Below are 22,559 nucleotides of genomic sequence, written 5' to 3' on the forward strand. Positions count from 1 at the left end.
CTTTAGTCCGTGATAGTACTTGAATTATTTCCTTTCATAATATTTTGTTATTAATTGTAAATTACATTAACTATCCCTTTTACTAAAACTCAATTAAAGATAATGAACTTCATTTTATTCACATGTCACGGCTACACCGCCACAAAGATGGCTACATGGCATTTCTCACAATAGGTAATTCAATCGTTAATAAATTCTAAAAAATGAACCAGATACAAGTACTAAATAATAATCGAATGATAAATGAGGGTTACAATCATTTAATAATTATATTCCATATACTTCATATATATATATATATATATATATATATATATATATATATATATATATATATATATATATATATATATATATATATATATATATATATATATATATATATATATATATAGATTGATATTTAAATAATAAATTTTTATTATATCTTATATTATTTTATTTTACAAAATTAATTCTAATAACTAATTAATATAATATTTCAAATTATATTTCGAATTATTATATATATATATATATATATATATATATATATATATATATATATATATATATATATATATATATATATATATATATATATATTTACAATTAATTGTTTGTGAATCGTCGGGAACAGTCGAAGGGTAATTGAATGTAAGAAAATATTTTAAAATTTTTGAGACTCAACTTTACAAACTTTGCTTATCAATTATGAAATCGCATCGTGAGTTTGGTTCAAAATTAGTCGAAATTTTTCGGGTCGTGACAAATTCTTAACTGTCTCGATCTTTACTGGATCGACCTGTATTCCCTTGGCCCCTACCACATGACCAAGAAATTGTACCTCGGGTAGCCAAAAGTCACACTTAGAGAACTTTGCATACAATTGCTCTTTTCTAAGCGTAGTCAGTATCGAACTTAAATGTTGTTCGTGCTCTTCTTTATTCTTGGAATACACCAATATATCATCAATAAACACAATGACAAATTTATCTAGGTATGGCTTACACACACGGTTCATGAGATCCATGAACACTGCTGGTGCGTTCGTCAAACCAAACAGCCTCACTGTAAACTCATAATGTCTGTAACGTGTTCTAAATGCCGTCTTCGGGACATCAGCTTATTTGACTCTCAATTGGTGATATCCGGATCTCAAATCAATATTCGAGTAACAACTAGATCCCTGTAGTTGATCAAATAAGTCATCAATCCTCGGTAGCGGATACCGATTCTTGATTGTCAACTTGTTCAATTCTCTATAGTCGATACACAATCTCATCGACCCATCCTTCTTTTTAACAAACAAGACTGGAGCTCTAACTCAAAAATTCATGCCTATGTGACCTACCTTCTAGTAACTGTCACAAATTAGGGCATTACAACCCTGATGTTCTTCACCATGTGAAGCTCTTGTAGTTCTAAAGGTGCAAGTCCGTATATTGTACGCGTAACGGGTGTAGCTGCTGGCACCCAATCACTCCGAAATTCGACTTCACGGTGGGGTAAACGTGTAACCCCAGGACAATCTCTAATAGTCGGGACATATTCGGGTCTCTTAAATGTCGATTCAACTTTACTCACATGTGTCAGAATGGTGACACATTCTCATCTCATGTAATACTGGACCTTCGAGTAATTAATGTAAGATGACGGTGTTCTGATCTTCCCTCCGTACACCATCATTGGTTCGCTATCAGTGAAAGGAGTTCGAATAGTCTTCTGGTAGTAGCTGTCTCGGTTGTGTCATCAGATAACCAGTTTGTTCCAACCACGAGCTTAAAACTTCCCAGTTTAATAATTTTGTAGAGTATACGTTGTCTAAGGAAGGTACTGGATCCTAAATGTTGTGACCAAATTCTCTAGCATTAAAGCTTCTATCAGCACCGGTGTTGACAGCATATATAAACATTATGATTGATGAGTGAGAAAAATTTCGTGATGAATTTCATGGAAGACGAAAATGAATAAGGTGTAATGGCAACTCAAATAAAATCTGATATTTAATCGAAAAGGGTTGGTACAAACTCCCAGACGTGTGTGTCTCGCGGGAAACAGATGAAGTGTAGTTCACGTTGATGTATTCAAAGTTGGTTGGTAATGTTTGTGGGTATAATGAAAATGATTGCCGCTCAAGAAAAGTACTTTGGAGCAGAATGAGGAGGGATATGGTAACGAGTAGTATTACTAGTAGCAATGAGTGGTGGCGTTAGCGATAAGTAGCGATGGGTTGTGATAAGTAGTGATGTTAGTAGTAACATATAAGATGTTAGATAGCATGCTCGCATCATAAGTATATACACATGTATACTAATGCACCCAATAAGGCATAAAGTGATCAGTCGGTAGGCTCGTGGTGGGAAACAAAATCATGAACGGCGGGTGGCTGAATGATAGGTAAGTTGGAAATCGAGTATGCAATATCCACTACGTATTGTGCGGGCTGTTACCAGGAATTTCTCCTCTAAAGACGTATCATAAATGAGTGGTGATGCACAGTAGCGAGTAGTAAAGCGTGGAGGTGTTAGTAGTGATGAGTAGTACTTAGTAGTGGTAAGTAGTAATGAGTAGTATTGAGTAGTACCAAGTAGCAAGGAGTAGCAGTAAGTAGTATTTAGTAATAACAAGCAGTGATAAGTAGTGATCAGTCGTGACTAGCAGTGAGAGGCGGCATTGAGTAGTAGTTAGCAGCTATAAACAGTACTAAGTAGTGGTATGAGATGACGAGTGTGTTCAAGTAGAGTCTTTGTAGTGACAAGTAGTGATCGGTGGTGACAGACAGTGTCGAGCAATGACGAGTTGTGTCATGATTACAAGTTACTTACAAGTTATATTAACAACTATTTACACAGTGTAAGTTTCTTCTCACATTTGAGGTTACACGTTTTGTTCTCTAAACGTTGTTTATCCAAGTAACCTACTTGACTCGGCCCCAATTCCTTATTTTGCTATGTCGGAACTTCTATATGAGTTACCGTAATGTAATCCCGGTCATTACATTACGCTATCTCACATTTCCATTCGACATCACTTCATAAGTTCAAGATGGCGTAGTCAACTTAATTCGGTTAAATCTCGCGTCGCGTGCACGTGTGCGATTCGTAGTATAGCGTTTAGTTTAAGTCCATATCATATGGGTATAAGGTGTATATGTACGTGATGTAATGTATAGCCCTACATATAGTATTGTGAGGTAAACAGTGCAAGTATGGTGTATAAAAGTCATCTAAGACACACGGCTATAGACTAGACTTCACTAATGTGCCCTACGGTCAGACACACTAATGTATCATAGTTTCCTATAACCAATGCTCTGATACCATATATAACACCCCGTCAAAAATCCCTTTAACGAAATGTTAACTCTGGTCCCAGTGCTTGGCTTGACTTCTACGTAACAACAATAATTTACAGCAGAAGCAATTAATACCTGAGAATAAAACATGCAAAACGGATCAATAATAATGTCGAGTGAATCTACAGGTTTTAGGCAAACAATACAGTTTGTTTAAGAATAATTTTCAGAAAACGTTTATTAGTGGTAGACCACCAAGGGTTAACGTTAAAAGTTTGCATACAGCAATGTCAAGAGTTAACTGTTCGAAATCAGCGATGTCGAGTTTCAAATGTGTGTGACATCAAAAATAGTCTCGTTTCATGTATTTGTAGACATTACCATGTCTAGTTTCAAATATTTGTAAACCACAGTTTTAAGTAACGTATCATAGTATCTGAAAACATCATTCAGAAAAGTAGTTCAAGTTCATTGACCACGATATTTTAAAAGTACAACTCCAAGTTGCGAAACGTATACATAATCTATGAGCACCTGAATACTAGCAATGACCAGAGTATAGAATCCACTATACCCCATTTACCCCATAAAACATTATACACTTGATCGTGTGTATCTAATGTTCAAAGTAAATGCACCACAGTTATAAAGTAGGGTGAGGTTGTCAACCTAACGGATCCGTCCATCTAAATTGTGCTTACCCGATGGTATTAAAGTATTCAAGCTAGGGGCTTTGTGATCAAACTCAATATGTATAATAAGTACTCGTGTCAACACAAAAGTATTTGCAAAAATGTAAGTATAACAGCGTGTATTCTCATCCCTGAAAACATGTAAAAAGCGGGACTGTAGACTCACCTTTGATAAAGCTCTTGAGTGAAAAGTAGACAAATAACTTGTACGGATTATAGCCGAGTAATGCAACCTAAGTATACGTATTTAAGTTGGTCAACATAAATGTCTTAAACAAGTGTGGTTTCATAGATTAAGTTGTCTTATTGTTCAACTCGACGCGTTTCAAAGTAAAAGTCAACATATAGTCAACTAGTTCATGCAAGTCAAACAAAGTCAACCGAAGTCAAACCAAAAGTCAAACTTGGTCAAAGTAGTCAACTAAAGTCAACATTAGTAGGTTCATGTCAAATTTTGGTCAAAATGTCAAACCTAGGTCAAACAACTCGTTTTGGTTCATAAATGGTCAATTTCACAATCACAGTTTATCGTTATGCATGACTTTCATGTACATGTAGCAAACTTCGCATAATATCTCATAGCATAAAATTCATTTAAGCATGGAAAACTCTAGATCATAATTGGACTCAAAATCGATTCCAAAAAGTCTGGTCGGGGTCTCATACGATGTCTATAGGTCGGGAATCAGAAGGGGTACATTTATGGTTTGCCAAGTCAGTTTCTGACCGCGCACTGATCTCGTATTGGCTATAACCGGAGCTAGGGGAATGAAAATCAACCTAGGTCAGTGTCCATGGCTCAAGGAAAAGTCACACTAACACATATCCAAAAATGAGCAACTTTTGTTTAGCCAATTTATACAGTTTATTCATTTAAGTTGGATGTCCTGTTTTCAGCACAATTCGGAAGTTACACAAACTATGACACTAGTGTGCCCAATGCATAAAGTTTCAGAGGTTGCAATAAACTGAACATATACCACATAACATATAAAGATTCATATTCCAGAAGGCCAAGGTCTCAAAACATGTACAAGTCCACTTATATAGCAAAAGGTGCATACATTACAGATTTGGTCAGCATACAGGTTACCATTTCGACATTCACATAACACAAGCTTCACAAACCCGATTGATGCAAAGCCTAGATGAAAAGTTAACTAAAACTTATGAACTTTTCAGATATGTAAAGACTTCAAACAATTTCACACTTCAGATCAATTAAAAAGTCAGTTTCATCATACCGGGCAAATCAGTTTTTCGCATACGATCAAACAAGCATAACGTGAGCATTATAAATTCAAATTGCATGATATCTGATATCCTAGTCTAACATGAGTGTTTTTGAATTATCTATACATTGGTAATAAATTAACAAACCAATTCGTGACCTATCAAACCCAGATTTCTGATCAAACAACAAAACACAACGTTAATTTCAAATTGTCATAACTTAATCATCCGAAAACGAAATCGAGTGAATCCAAAGCCTAAAATCAATAGTTTTTCATGAAGATTCTAATTACATCATAATATTTAACATTTAGTAAAGTCAATTTTTCTGTACACACCAAAACAAATTCGGTTTTCATGTTATTCAACAAAACCGGATAAATTAACGCATCTAAGATTAATCACACATCAAGACTTGAGCAATAGACAACAAAAACAATGAAACATTTATAAAATTCAGACTTTGAAAATTAGGGTTAGCAATTTATTCCTCTGATCGCGAAATTTCTTATACCAACTTGTAGAGCACGATGTGAATTGCAAGTTTGATGTTCAAGGTTTTATCTAATTGTGAAGATTTGATGGTGTTTGTGTGGTGGTGGTGATCGACGTATGGAGCAGAGGAGGAAGAGAATGGCGACTGTAAATTTTGTTTAGGGAATTATGAGTAGTTTAGGTTTACACTCTAATTTATACTTAGGGCCTAAATATCCACAAATTACACTTAAGTCCACAAGTTAGTCAAAAATAAAATGGGGGAGTGGGGTGGTCACAGCCGAATGGCCCCATGGGAGTATTCCCGGGCTCTCGTTGTCTAGTACTGTGAAATCGTGGCTCGTTTCAAGTGCCGTTTAGACGTACCGAATTCCCGGAACGCTAAACCGATCGTTAAAATGCAACCAAACGTTTAATTTATTAAAAACCAATAAATTAAATATTTTTAAAAGGTTAATAATTATTAAAATAAACCCGAGCGTTTCGTTGCTCAAAAAGCAGCTATTCAAACCGTAACGTTCTCATCGTATTTCTTTATCCGAAATATATTTTCAAATTAATATTAACCCATATTAATTATCGTAACCCTCCAAGGATCAAGTATGTATTTATTACACACAAACACATAAACGTCAAGTAATCGCCGTTAAATAAACTAACAGAAAGTTAACGAAAGTGACGGAAAAAGCATGGTTGTTACAGACTAGTTGTCACATCAGCGTCACATCGTCATTTTCTTCTCATGACATAACACTCCCAACAGTGTTTCTTCAATATTTTTAATTATTATTTTTCTTTAAAACCAAATTATTTAAATTCAAAAAAATAGTTATTCAAATAAAACTATACTTTTATTAAAAATTAAAAATATTACAATAATTAAAATTAAAAGTGTATTTAAATTAAAACAAAATCACATTAAATTTTAAAATTACACTAAAATTATAAAAAAACTATTCTTTGTTTTGATCTTCTTGTTCTTGGTCTTGATCTTTTTCATCTTCGTCATCAGCAATATGTGAAGGTCCCGCTTCATCTTGATTGTTTGATTTATTGTCAGATTATGTCGAATACGATAATTAGGTGGAAGACTCCACACATGTTCCGCAAGCATATCTCGAAGTAGTCGATGAATGCCCACATCTCTTATTTCCGTGTCCACCCGAAGATGCGCATCAACCCTTTCTTGGACCGTTCCTCGTGCACGTTGAATCAGACGACAATTCTTCCCGAGTCCACAAAATACACAGCCGCCGAATCGGATGATAATCCGGTGGAAATGTACAATTATCGGCAAAATAATCATTCTACAAAGCTCTTGCGATTCTTTCACGATCTCTATGTAGATACCTGATGTGCTGAAACAGTACCTTTATTTATGAACGGATTTGAGTTGTTTTGTTACACGAATTGATTTGTTGTATATATGGTATTTTAATGAATTTAGGTTGGTTTCAAACATATATAGGCAACTAGTCCTATCCGTGTAGTTTAGTTTGTTGGTAAATCCGGTTCGTTCCACAGGGAGACAGTGTTCAAATTATTTTTTTAATAGTCTTTGAGGTTAAACTTATTTAAAGGGGGTTTTGTATTAGGAATTTATAATACTACATAATAAAATATAACTTAATCCTAATTTAATTGAACTACTTATTAATTTATACGAATACATTATTTATAATTATTAACTTAAAAGTGAATTAATTGAGATTATACTAATAAGTTTATTACTAAATGATAATTAATAAAATAATAACTTTTAATAAAACTAATTGATTAGAATTTTGTTTTAAGCAATTATAATATAAATTTATTTAAATTAACTAAATAACATATTTTAATTAAATTAATATAAATTAATAGGAATTATAATAATTAACTAATTATAAACTAATTACTAATTATAAATTATTATCTTAAATACTAGTTATAAATTAATAACTTAAATATAATAATAAAATATTTAAAACCCTAGATTTTAACCTAATTGCTACAGTACTCGTATTAATACTTACGCGTTTCGCGTAATGATATACGCGTTCCGCGTGTGTTTTAAAACGTACGCGTATCGTGTGATGTATACACGATCCGCGTATGATATAATCGATGTGACAAAATAGTAATGTTTAAACTGAATTATAATGTTGTATAATTTTTTTAGTTTTACTGAATAAATATACGTAAATAATAATAATAATAATAATAATAGTAATTAGCAATATATAAATGGGAGTGTTTACTTAAATGTGTCACCTCTAGATCCATGGATTGTTTTTGAGTTTAAGCCCTATTTAAAATGTTTTAGTAATAAACTTTATACTTTTCTTTCGAATAAATATAAAGTTTTGGCTAACTAAATTAAATCTAATTTTCATTGGATTATATTTAGATAGTTACTAATCCTTAAGTATTTAAATTGAGACCCAACCCAGTTTTGACCTTCGCCAAAACCCGAATCATAACGGTTTCCCTTGTTACAATTTCACTATTATATGACTAGTGATATTACCCAAACCACCGAACTTTACTTTTAATTTAGTGTTAGTAAATTAGTTATAAGTTCGTCTAGATCACTTTTAATGTTGAAGCTTAATTTATAAAAATAAAAATAACTTTCGTTATTTTAATCTAACAAATTAAGTTCCAGGGGTTAAATATCCAAATACATAATAATGGTTCTTTTAATTAGGCTCAATGTTAAAAATACTAAGTTTACATTTTAATTATTACAAATGATAACAATCCATTTCATTAGGGGCTCTACATCTAAGCAAACACTAGGGAAATTAGCTACTCATTATACTAAGGTAAATATGAAACTATAAAATTACAAACATAATAATAACGATAAAAATTGATAACGATAATTTTAATGGAATATACTTACGAAAATCTTCACTCTCATTTACTTTACACGGTAGAAAATTACAATAACAACAACCCTTTAGCGCGTACAATAATACCCTTAATCATGAACAATACACCCTTAAAACTGAAATTATCCTAAAAATTGAACCTTGGAAATTAATTGGAACTATACTTGAAACTAAATAATCTGATACGGAGTACTTTGAAATTTATAAAATGAAAAACAGTGAGAATCATAAATTTTTGTGATGTATCTTGATGTGTGTCCTCTACTGACTCTTCCCTTCTCTGTATATAGCACTAGTATATCTCTCATCTTGTGATCTGTTTCCTTTAAAAAATTGTAAAGTGCAATTTGTATCGGTGTAAAGAACTGAATTGCTGTTAAAGAATTTATATTTTATACAAAAGCAGCCGTCCCATTTGTATTTGGAATCTGGATCTGGACAGGAGATTACGCGTTTCGCGTAGATACCCACACGATCCGCGTAAGACTTAAATACTACGCGTTTCGCGTAGAAAACCACACGTTTCGCGTAGGAGTACACAGCAGTTTTCTTATTTTTATTTTTTCGTTTGTTCTTTGTTAATCCCGTGTTGACGTATATCGACTTGGAACTTTTCATTTGAACTCTTCTCTTCGATCATCTTGAATTTGCATTTGGGTAAACATTATCTTGATACATATTTGGTTTAAATCCGTCGTTTTATCGTTGTTTTATCAAACTTCAAGCTCGTGTTTACTTTTTCGTTTTTTCTCGTGAATTATACATTTGAATGTCTTCGTTTCGGTAAAAGCTGATGAAATATAAATGATATTGCGTCGAAATATATGTATGTTTAAAGCAATATCAATACCTTCTAGGTGCTCTTGGTACGGGTTCAACTTCTTCATTTTCGCTTAACTCATTTATAATATCAAGTAATTCGAGTGCTTGATTATAATTTAGATTATTCGTGATCGTTAATACCGCATTTAGATCGGGATTCGAATTTATGTTATTGCGATTCATATTGACGTGTTTGGAAGTAAAGAAGATGATAAAATGAGATTGTATTTAGATATGAAAAAAGTGATAAATGAATTAATGAAAAAAGATGAATGAATGTTAAAATTAATGAATTATAGATGTATATATAGTGTAAAATAAGAAATAAAAAAATCAACGAACGTTTGCTTCAATGGTATTATGTCTCAGTGTGGAAGGACCCGGGTTCAGTTCCTGGGGGCGGAAGGTTTTCTCTTCAATTTCCTGCGATTAGTTGCCAAGCAAGCCAGGTCCCGCGATTAGTTACTTAACAACCCGGGTAGGAGTTTCCTTCTAGCTTGTGTAGGTGCAAATGATGAGGGTCATTGAAATAAATGATCCGCTGATGCAAATTCGTCGTTCAAAAAAAAAATTAAAAAAAATAAATTAAAAAACGAGCCGTTAAGTTGGAACGGGTATATTTTTGGCCAAATTCTCCATCCACACAAAATTCACAGAAGCACTAATTGAGAGACGAAATGGAGGACGATGGCCTGGGCAACTCCCTGGACGAGCCGATGTGAACGACGCCCTTTTGATGACCTGGGCAAGGTCCATGTAGAAATCGATGAGAGTACGGATGGTAATGGATCGGATATGAATTGGGTGATGTCATATCCATATTCATATTCATTTAGTTTTTATTCATCCATATACATATCCATTTAATTTAATGTCATCCATCCATATCCATATCTAATGGATTAAGTGGGTTAATGGATATCCATTGGATATTCAAATAATGTTATATTATTTCCTGATATGCGATGAAAACAAAAATGGAGTATAGCAAAAATAAATATAGCATGACATAATTAAAACTTATCCACAAGAAAATATAATCTTCATCGAAAATAGAACACAATTTGTTAAATTTACTATTAAACATAGATTATGAAGAATTAAATACGTAATATGTATGTTTATTTTGTTAGATATATGTATTTTATTATAATATATCATAGTTTTTATCATTATAAAGTTGAGAATCAAAATGTAAGTGTAACGGTAAATGAATTTGCAATAGTAAATATGTATGCATATATCTATATTTATGTATTTATGGTGTAAATGGATATATTCATGGATGGAATTTTTCATCCATATTCATATCCATATCCATTTAGATTCATTCATATCCGTATCCATATTCATTTAAGTTCATCCATCAATCACAAAACGGATAAATCGAATGAATGTCTATCGGATCGGGTGACCATTGAGCGCTCTAATGGTAAAATATTTATCCGGATAAAGATTTAGGATAATGAGTGGTTTTGTTTGCCCATTTGGCCCAACGATAATAAGAGTATTTTGAAAATTTCATTAAGATGAAGCGGTGGATGACGACATTCGAGTACGACACGTGGCTAAGGCTATCAAGGAAGTGGTACGTGAACGATGTAGATTGTTCCACGCGTCATTAACGATGCGTTACTATTATTGCCAAACTGTCAGCTATGTATAGCTTGCTCTTGCCCATTTAAACTGGAAATACTGTCCCATTATACTCCGAAGTTTAGAGAGATAGATAGGGATAGGTACATTTTATTTTTCTATAAAATTAATTTCAAAGTAAATAATTTAAATTATAAAATATAAAAGTGTGAATTTATGTGCAAAACTTTTGTCAGAATCCGTTGTAATGTGACGACATACTATGGATAATATTATTTAAAATGTTTAGTAAGTATTTTAAGGAAAGGAGGTATTGTTCAGTGGGATGGCAATGACCACCCGATCCGGTGGATATCCACCCGATCTACTCGTTTCATGATGAATATGGATGAATCTAAATGGATATGGATACGGATGAACCTAAATGGATATGGATATAGACATAGATGAAAAATTTCATCTATGGATATATCCATTACCACCCGAAACACATATACAAATACATAAATATAGATATATGCTTACATATTTACTATTACAAGTGCATTTATCGTTAGATTTATATTTTGTTTTCAACCTTATAATGAAATAACTATTACACATTACAATAAAAACGCATATCTAATAAAATAAACTTACAAATTTCATATTTAATTTTTCATAATTCATAATTCATGTTTTATGGTAAATTTTAACAAATTTTTTATATCTTCGACAAAGATTACACATTCTTATGGATAGAATTTAATTATATCATGTTATATTTATTTCTGCTATACTACGTTTGTATTTTAATCGCATATTAGAAACTATCATAACATTTTTTTAATATCCATTAACCCGCTTATCCACTGGATATGAATATGGATGGATGACCTGAAACTAAATGGATATGGATATGGATATGGATATGGATATGGATGGACAAAAACTAAATGGATATGGATACGGATACGGCATCACCCGCTCCATATCCGATCCATTGTCATCCCTAATCCTCACACATCACTTTTTGATCTATCTACATTTAATTAACAATTATACCCTTAATTATACTTAAAATAATAATATAGGTTCAATTCCCTAGATTAATTTATGGGTATAATTGTAAATTTATGAGACAAAAGTGTGAATGAATCAAAAAGTGATGTGTGAGAATCACCTCCCAGTAAGGAAAACTCTAAATTTAAATTATAAGAATATGGGTTGATGCGCAGCTTCCGAATTTCAATGTTTGATCTGATTAGATAACATGGTTTCAAGATTGGCGCACATCACCAACTAGAAAGGCTCGTTTATTGGTCCTTGTAGCTGCTACTGGTTGGTTTTATGGTGGTTTCAGATTGAATGATTGTACAGTAGCGTTTTTGAAAACATGAACATGAGAATCAAAGTTGAATTCTAGTGCTTTTTCATTACATTTCTTCATGAATTATGCTACTGATTGTGTCTCTGAGCTCCAACACCAAAATTCATAACTTGAAACAACATCTAATCTTCAATTCAATGAAGGTATAGACAAATATAAATCGTAGCTTTGACCTCAAAATTTAGATTCGATACTTCGAATAAGATCCGAGTTTTTGCAGAAAGATTCACAAATAATTCCTCACCACTCTCCATTTTTATTTTTTGCTAAAAAATTTTGAATCATTCCGAGTACTGTAACATATGAGCTTAGCAATTTGATTTTTATATCTTGTTAATTTGAATATGGATATGTAATCTGAACAAACCACAAATGAAAAATGCTAAATTTTTAACATCCGTTACCTTTAGAGATTATAAATGTTAATTCTATTTAATGTACTTTTTAACATTCGTTAACTTTAGGACTACAAATGCAAATTAGACAAACTACAGGGACTTTAAGTGTAATGTTTTCAATCTATATTTCTATTAAAATTCTGATGATGTCATTATTAGGCTAATTTCTTTATTAAAAAAAATTAAAAAGAAAAAAAAAATCTAAACCTAGTCATTAATCTAATTAATTACTAATTAAATTAAAAATGGTTCTACTCGTGAAAATTACAAAGCACGCTTATAGGGTTTCTCCATTGCTTAGTTCCATTCAATTTAACTTAAGGGTTTGTTTGAACAACTGGCGACCAAAACCGTCCCAATTCTTCATTTTCCAGCGACGAAAAAAATCACAAACCCGTTTGCCAGGATCACTCACGCGTCAGGTTATTGAAGACTTCATCCTCCAGCGATTTTTGAAGTCATCCTCAATAACCTGACGATTTCTTCTTCATCCTCCAACGCGTGAGTGATTATCTAAATATTGGTGTTTATGCTATTACCTTTCCGTTTTACATATCTAAATTGATCAACGATTTTGTAAAGATTGGGTTTCGTTCTTCCATGTTTAAGGTGTTCTTATTAATTAAACATATTAGTTTTGTTATAATCGGTTGATAATCAAGTTATCAGTTTTCTATATATTAATTAGTTTATGCTTTTCAGATTTATTTATTATTTTAGTTGTTTTGGCTTTTTTTTTTTAGATGAAGGTGCGAGATTATAAACTGAAAGTGGGTGAATAATGCTACTGAAACTTATAGAACACCACCTGCTTGATAAAATGTCGCAAAGAAATTCAAGAATGAATGTGGTTAGTTATTTATTATATGAACTCCTAAGCATTTTAATTAAATGTATTAGTTTTATGTAGTTTTATGTGTTTAGTTCAAGCTTAAAGCAAGTAGTTTTTGTTAAAAGGCAAGCTTATTGTATGGTGAATGTTACTAATTTATAGTATTACAATAATATATTAAGAATGTTTTTGAAATGTGAACAAGAAATATGAATTTACTGGAGACATTTAACACTCTCGAGGATTCATGGCAGTTGAAGGTAGCAATCTGAACGTCACTAAAATTGTTGTATTTTATCTGCTTCCGTTTCATAATAAGAGATCCCCTTTTTATGTAGATATAAATCAATCATTAATGGGTTGAAATTACCACCTTAAACATCCATTTTATTTGTACTTATTTCTAACTGGTTGACTTGTTTCAGACATAATCCCTTTGTGCAATTATATTATAGAATGTGTAAGTGGGTTTATATAGCTAGAGCTCAAGTACTAAATGATTCTTTTATAACTGATGAGAAATCTCTACAAATGCAGCGAGATTTGAGTTTTCCTCGTGGGTCTTTGTATAGCTATTGCACTTATGTGTTTGTTTTTTCCCTTCGATTTTTTTTTTACTAAAAGAAAGTTTGAAATATTTCGATGATTAAGATGTGGACAGATCTTATGCAGAACAGCGGAAAGAAAAAGAAGATTTGGATGTGGTTCACACATATGTTTTTTTGGAACGCAAGTATTGTACTCACTAGCACCTTAATCCATTTGAGATGTCATCTTGAACTATCATAATTGATTATTGTAGGTTCTAATTTTCTTGATGTTAGAAATCATTTTAGAAAAACATTTTCCAAGTTACTTTTGATTTAGTTTTGAACATTGCAATCTTGACCCATATAGTTTTACTTTAATTTTAAACTTTTTCTTATTGTACAAATCTAGAGACATGTATATCGATTAATATTGATATTAAACTGAATACATTTAGGCCCTTTGTCATTTACGCTTTATAAATTGCAATCTTGACCTATTTAATACCAACTGTTTGTCATTTTTTTTCATGAATCTATAAATGATGAAACACGGGGTTACAATGGTTTCATCTCATTGACATAAAGGAGTGATGTGTCTATATTTTGTTGATTTGGAAGAAAATGGTCAAGCAATACACGTGTTGTAACTGAAATTTGAGTCATGAGGTAAACTTAATACTTATGATGTTGTGTAGTATTGTTATGCAAGCTATTGTAGTTAATGTGTGTAATCATGGTTTTTTTCTTTTATTTAAAATTGAGATTTGAGATGCATTTACATGTAATATAGGAGTCGCATTCTTGAAGGCTGCTCCTAAAGGAAGTTATGATCCTTATAAAGTCAATTCTTCAGATCCCATTGTTAAATCCTCTTCCACTAAGCCAACACCATTATGACGTCATTGACCAAATTTCATTCTTCAATTTATCGTTCTTGACCTTTTCAAAGTGTCCATTCTTGAAATACTATCTTTTTGATGTTATATTATTGGACCTTGCTTGACTTGCATATTTTTATTTTGCCATTTAAAGTTTGTAGCTAACATAAGATTACTAAACGCAATCGATAGCTTAGCAATGTTAGACTACCTATACGGACCCATTGGCTAGAATGATAACATTTGCACCTAATGTAGCGCTTTTGATCTATGTACATAGATTTGCATATAATTAGATTTAGATATATAAACATTATTATAGTTTGAGGATGTTAGACCCATTTATCTGAATTTATATTCTATTACTATAATTGCATTATCTTTACACTTCAATAAAAAGGATCTTGCACTACTCTATTAGTTGTATCATTTTTTGCTTTTAAGTTTTTTGTTTAGATTTAAGCCAGGTAATTTTGACTATCAATCAACAAAACATCATATTGATGACCATGGTGATTAAGAAAACCTGACTATCCTTTTAATTGTAAGACCCTGTTTCTGTTTCAGTCTTGTTCAGTTATATGGGACGCCGTCCAGTAAAGAAGGGTGGGATGCCGTCCAATATTTGGGACGCCGTCCAAATCTGCTGACGGGCCAGCTGTGTAACTTGTTTTAAAAAGGGCTTTTTGGTCAATTTACTTGGGTGTCGGTTTGGAGCCTTCAAAGCTGATCCATTGGCCATTTGTGGATCTCATTCACCCACACAAACACTCTCAATCATTCCTAGAGAGAGAGTAAGAGTTTAGAGAGAGAGCTTGATTTGGAGAAGAAGGAGTCGGATTCTCACCAAAGCTCGGGTTTTAAAGTTCATCTCGTTCACGGCTACGTTGTGGTAGTATTGGTAAGTTCAAACTCCGAATTTCATTTGTTAGAATTGATATTCAAGTTAGGGTTTGAGCTTGATTTGTTGTGAAACCCTTTTAGATGATGAAGTGGGTTTATGATGACTAGTTTTTCTTGTCACTTGGCGGGTTTTGGGTTGGTTGACGTTTTGGCCATGATTAGGCTTTGATAATGGGTATAATCACTAGTGTTAGTGATTATGGGAGTGTTGGAACCCATTTGGGGGTTTTTGGTTGACTAATTTTGAAATGGGTCAAAATTAGGGTTTAGTGTCAATTTGGGCAAGACGAGTGTTTAACACTTGTGTTTGGATGTAATTGGCGTATTAGGACCATCTTCACTTGTGTTAGTGATTATTGGTTAGTTTGGGCGCGGTTTGTGCTTGGAAGTGCATTTGAGTCGAAATTGCACTAAGGGTCAATTGAGTTCGTTTGTAAATCCACCCTAATTGTGTTGTTTGTATTGTGATAATGGAATAGGTACTTTCTATTGACGTGTTGCGGAATTGTTCGGTTGCATTCATCAAGAGGACAAGGTGAGTGTTAATATCCTATGTGCATATGTATGTGTAGGATGGGTGCGGATCGGGTGAAGTGGTTCTCGGTTATAGAGCTCACTTCACATATAGGTGGATTTGATGGACTTGTGTAATAGGTCCAATTGGCACAGTTGTGCGTTTTGGTTTACCACCTTTGGCGAGGTGCACACTTCGTGTGTACGTTATCACATGGACTTGTGATGTGGAGTTATATAATCCCGATGTAGTGGGATTGGTATTGAGTTACGGATGAGTAACCCCGATGATGTGGGTTTTGAGGAGGTAGTGAATCTCGGGTAGTGCGGATTCATGATGACTCGGGTTGTTCGGTCATCTTATTGATGAGGTAGTGAATCTCGGGTAGTACGAATTCACTAAGGCACGGGTAGTTCGGCCTACCTCGGTTGTTGAAGTGGTGAAGGAAGTGAATCTCGGGTTGTGCGAATTCACTAAGGCTCGGGTTGTTCGGCCAACCTTCATGGGTTTAAGGTTAAGGGGTTAACCTAGTTGTATTATTGGATGTATTTTGTATATGCGTATATATACTTATTGTATGTTGTAGCTAATCTTACGGATTTGGCTTGGTGGTACGTTAGGTATAACTTTGCTTAGTTATGCTCGGATGCGGTATGTGTTTACTATTTGTGTGTTGGCAATGCGTATTCATTTTATGCATATATATGTACGTAGTATATTCTCACTCACTAAGCGCTAGCTTACCCTCTCGTTGTTTACATTTTTATAAATTTGCGTGGAGGCGGTGGCTCGGGTAAGCATGGGGACTAGTGGACTTGCGTAGTTGCTTAGAAGACGTGCTTTTGGATTTGATTAGGATTGGGTAGCGTATCCCCAATCACCATGCCCGGTCTTTAATTTTGTGTTAAAACTCACGTGGTCGGAAACTTGTATTTTGTACGAAAGTCGTAAAACGGTCGATGTGGGTCCGGTGTTGTAAAACTTGTTTTATCGTTGAAATCTCTTAGTTTTAATTATCATAACATGTTGTGAAAACCGTTTCGTCTAAAAGTGTCGGGAAGCGAGTTTTCCGCTCGCTCAAGTTGGACTCCGGGGACAGCCCCTGGTTGTTCATTTGGACGCCGTCCAAATAGCTTGGACGCCGTCCTGCCCTTCACTACTGGACGCCGTCCAGATATGTGGACTCCGTCCAGATGGTCTGTATATAAAAAAAAAAAAAATCTTGTGTATTCGGTTTGATAACGGGTTGGGTCGTTACAAGTGGTATCAGAGCATGGTCTAAGGGATTTAGGCGACTTGAGATAAGTGCCTAGACTTAGACTTTTGTGTGTGCTTATTTGTTGCGGGACTTGTAGGTGAACGGGTCGGACGGGGACTTGGTTAGTGCCTTAGCGTGTAGGTGAACTAACTAGGATTGTGACTTGTGTTATGATATTACTTCTTGCGTGTGTTTTATCGCGTAAGATTTTTGTTTGTGTTGGTTACATCATCGAGTGAGGCGGTCGTTGTACTAAGAAGTTGATACGGCGTGTGCGCGTACTAAGGACTTGCAAACCTTATTACGGGTGCAAATCGTGTCTACAAGTGATGTACGATGAGTGTTGAGCAAGATGGGGCGGTGTTGTGCGTGTGATTTTATACGATCGTGGACTAATCGTTTTTGCATTCTTTAGAATGACGACGAGAAACGGGATTGAGGCGAGCGACGATGAGTTTAACACTAGAGTTGCGGCCGCCGTGGCGGAGCAAATGAGTGCGTTACGAGAAGAAATGGACATGAAGTATTCCGAATTTCAAAATAGTGGTGAAATGAAGCGTTGTTATAAGAGCTTCATGAGGACTAAACCTCCGATGTATGACGGAAAATCGGATCCTTTGATAAGCACAACATGGATCTCGGATGTCGAAGGGTGTTTTCGCACTTTTGAATGCCCTCTCGAGAAGAGGACAGGACTCGCTACTAGCTTGTTGCGGGGTAGGGCGAAGGATTGGTTGGATGGTAAAATTGATATCGTTGGTGGTGAAGCTTTTATGGGGTTATCGTGGGACGATTTTCAGAAAGAATTCTTCGAGGAGTTCCGGGCGCAAGCCGATTTGGCGGAATTGCGTGATGAGTTGCGAAATTTGCGACAAGGATCTATGGACTTGAATACTCTCAAGACGACCTTTATGGCGAAGACTCGTTTTTGCCCGGAGTATATTGGGAATGATCGTATGTTAATGGAAGATTTCTATCGAACTTTGAATGATGACTTGCAGGGCAAAATTAGCGTTGGTCAAGTGAAATCGTTTGCCGAGTTATTCGCCATGGCTAGGGTTTCGAATCGTATTCGCGATCGAAGGTTAGTGAACCTTCAAGTAAGAGAAGGGTTGATTCGTATGGTGCTCCAAGTAAGAAAACTAAGGGTGCAAGTGCGAGTATGGGTGATGTGGAGAAAGGCACGACGAGTTCTCGTGCGCCTAGATGTTTCAATTGTGGTGTTAGGGGCCACAAGTTATGGGAGTGCACAATGCCGAGAAGTGATGACGGAATGTGCTACTATTGTCATAAAGAGGGACATCGCAAGCCGGATTGTCCCGAGTTGGCGACGACGAATGCCGCAAGGAGACGTTAAGGTACGTTTCGTTTTAATAAATATGTCCTTTGGATATTTATTATGTGTCGTTGTGTACGAGTTTGTTGAAAGCATTGTGTTGTACATATTTTGTTATGGGTGACGTTCCTAGTGGAATTTCCCTATGGTGACGTTTTGATTGGCGGACGAAGGGCGTAAGACTTGGTGCAACCAAGCATTCCTTAGTGTTTGGGAAACGTTTCTACTAAGCCATGGGAATGGGCTTTGGTGTTCGGTTGTGAGCGCTTGTTCGCTTTTGTGTTGAAGATGGTGAACCATGAGGTTCGTCGGGTGGATAGAACCCTTGAGATCGAGTGTTTGACCTCGACGTATATTGGTAATGGAGTCTACGTGACGCGATGTTAGGTGCCTTTTTCATACCTACTAGCGTGGTGTTCGACTCCGATGGTGTTGCGGTTACATTGTACTCAGGGTACCCTATAGAAACCCTTAGGTACATGAGTGACTAGGTGGAAATGTGACAAGCTATGGCAATCAGAGGATTGCAAGAATAAAGTTTGTGTAATTTGTGGTGAGCGCTTCGTTCGAAGTGATGAAGGATAGGTTAAAATCATTCGTATGCTCAAGGTTGGAGCAAGATGTGGTGATGGGTCGTGTGAACCCAATTGTTAGAAAAGTCTACCTTTCGGTAGCATTGTACGGTTGTACAAGGTGCGTGTTGTGTTGGTTTTGTGTTGTTGTTTAAATAAAGCCAACGGGTGACAGTGAGCGTCAATTTCTAGTGTGCGAAATGAATTTCATGAGAATTCGATTGTTACGACCGATGGAGAGATTGGTCACGTATATCGGAGAGTGGTAATTATCGTGGATGATGTTACCACGTCGATGCGGCTATGGAACGTAGTTCCAAGTGGGGGAGTTACACTCCCACACCAGGAGATTTTAGTGTGAGATTTTGGATTTCGGATAATGCTCATAGTAGATCCGGAATTAGTGTCGGGACCTAGATTGGTCGATTTGTGGTAGAGTACAATTTCGGTTAAATTGTACTTATGATTTTGGATTTAAATTATCACCGAGGTGGTAAATGTGGTGAATCTCTTTGGGAGATAAATGGACGTGTTTGGCGAGCAAGGTTGTCACACCCCCAAATAGGGCCTGGGGTATTTGTGACTAATTATATCAAATCACAGTCGTATAAACGAGAACGACTCTATATGAGACGGTTTATTGAGTTTTGCAGCGGAAGATAAATAGATTACATTGTATTTAGAGCATTAAATGTCTTTAATTGATATGATATGTAATGAAGACTCCAATCATAACAAGCAATCATCATCAAAGCAGCAGATATACAGCGGAAGCAATATTTAAGTACCTGAGAATAAACATGCTTTAAAAAGTCAACACGAGGTTGAGTGAGTTCATAGGTTTATCATAAATTAATAGTTCAGTATAGCATTAGACCACAAGATTTCAGTTTAAAGTTGATTAATACCAAATATATTAATCGAAAGAGTTGCTGTTTGTAATATCGCGACTAAACAAAAGTTACCCCGTGACACTTGTTATTCATGTCATTGAATCATTATTATGTAGTCAAAGACCAACGGTCAACTGACTAGAGACGTCACTCTCAGTAGCGCTACTCACAATAACTACGCTTGCATCTTATACCTCAGCAATTAACGATATTACGGCAGGGATTTAGCATGACAAAGCATGTATATAGCATAAAAGTTTGAGTACTTGTGTCTAAACGTAAAACAGTTATAAAAGTTGCGCATGTATTCTCAGCCCAAAAATATACATAAAAAGGGAGCTATGAAAACTCACGATACGATAGTTTGTAGTAAATATGCATATGACGGTATTGAAACAAGTGCAGAGTTGTCCTCGGATTCATGAACCTATATATCAGTTATATATACATATTAAAATATATAATGACAATTAACCAGTTTATATTTTAATATACTTCTTATATTAATAATTAATAACTTAATTAGCTATATTCTTTTTATATATTTTAAATTAATATATATCATATTTAAAGTATATGATATGTCATTTATTATAAATATCATATTTTTGGATGTTTAGACGTATCATATCATGTATTAAAACTTAATATATATTTATTTTCAGTATTTGAAATAAATATTTAATGTTAATTTAAAAAGGTAAATTAAAATATTTTAGTATTAGTAATAATAATCATAAAGATAATGATATTAGTATTAATGTTAATAACTTTAATAATAATTGTAGTGATAACAAGGTTACTACAATAATAGTGATAATGATTATTCTAATAATAATAGTGATAGTTTTTATTGATAATAAAAAGATAATTTTTGTAAAATATTACTATAAATGAAAATGCTAATTTTTAATAAAATGATAGATTTAAAAATAATGATACTGATAATAATAGTAACTATAAAATAATCAATTTACCACGAATGATATTAATGATAATAAGTTTAATAATAAAAATACTAATAATGATACTTTTGTTATTAATAATAATAATGATAATAATACTTAATTATGAGAATACTAACAATAATAATACTAATATCTAATAATAATAATAATAATAATAATAATAATAATAATAATAATAATAATAATAATAAAATGAAGACTACCTTGGAAAAAGCATTTTCTAAAAAAAAAAATATGCCCAAGACGGGACTCGATCCCGTGACCTCTCGCTCACCCGAATACTCCTCAAACCATCCGGCCAATTCCACTTTTTTGAATTATTACTTAATTCAAATATATTTAATGTGTTTTCTATATTCATCATCTTCATCGAAAATTTGCAAATGATCAGAGGTGAATTACTAATCCAAATAGCTAGTTCAATTCTTGTACTATGATGCGAAATCGAATTACAACCAATAAAAGTGATTGAATTGCATTACAGAGAACTAAAAATAAAAAAAAAATTATATAATAAAACAGCTCGTGGTTAACTTATATAAACTCAAACTTTGATTTCGTTTTTAAGACTGTTTCAGCTCTTGATTCCTACACGAAAAATGTTTTAAAACCTTCCTAGAAACTTTATCAATCGTCAATTTAACTTGAAACATTAAAACGAACTTGAATTTCTCGATAAACAAAAGTTTGACTTTTAAAAATCGAAACTTTGACTCAAAAATTTGTGTTTGATAGAAGGAATTGGGATTTGAGATTTTGCAGATAGATTGAGTAAAGGATTTCTAATAGAACTGCATTTAAGAATTTTGAATATTGATTCGTTTTTGAATAATTTGAAAAATGGAACATGAACAGAGGTTCGAGCTTGTTCTTCATTTTTTTTTTCCTGTTTAAATTAATGAATTGGTTGTATCAGTAACTGAATGAATTAATGTAGTACTTATAATTGATCAAAGTTGTTTCTAGTGATTAATGGATGTCGACTGGATTCACGATCAAGAACAAATCAAACAGAAAAAAAAATATATATATAAAAAAAAATGGAAGCAGATGTGTAATCACGATAAAAAAAAATAAAAATAAAAAGTAGAGATCACGATTGATAAAAAAACACTGA

The 22,559-nt window shown here is 33.7% G+C and overlaps 1 long non-coding RNA gene across 4 annotated transcripts; it reads left to right on the top strand.

The window, feature by feature from the left end:
* Positions 1-13,048: 13,048 nt before the first annotated feature.
* On the top strand, positions 13,049-17,380 carry LOC139899289 (uncharacterized). 4 transcript variants are annotated; one of them, XR_011777410.1, is made up of 6 exons: positions 13,049-13,367; positions 13,502-13,608; positions 14,263-14,786; positions 15,566-15,899; positions 16,381-16,436; positions 17,197-17,380. It is a non-coding gene; the product is annotated as an uncharacterized lncRNA (long non-coding RNA). The 4 variants fall into 4 exon arrangements; XR_011777408.1 differs by having other exon boundaries at positions 16,381-17,380; XR_011777409.1 differs by lacking the exons at positions 15,566-15,899; positions 16,381-16,436; positions 17,197-17,380 and adding an exon at positions 14,911-15,346 and having other exon boundaries at positions 14,252-14,786.
* Positions 17,381-22,559: the final 5,179 nt, after the last annotated feature.

This window comes from Rutidosis leptorrhynchoides, chromosome 3, assembly GCF_046630445.1.
Source record: "Rutidosis leptorrhynchoides isolate AG116_Rl617_1_P2 chromosome 3, CSIRO_AGI_Rlap_v1, whole genome shotgun sequence".
Lineage (NCBI taxonomy): Eukaryota > Viridiplantae > Streptophyta > Magnoliopsida > Asterales > Asteraceae > Rutidosis > Rutidosis leptorrhynchoides.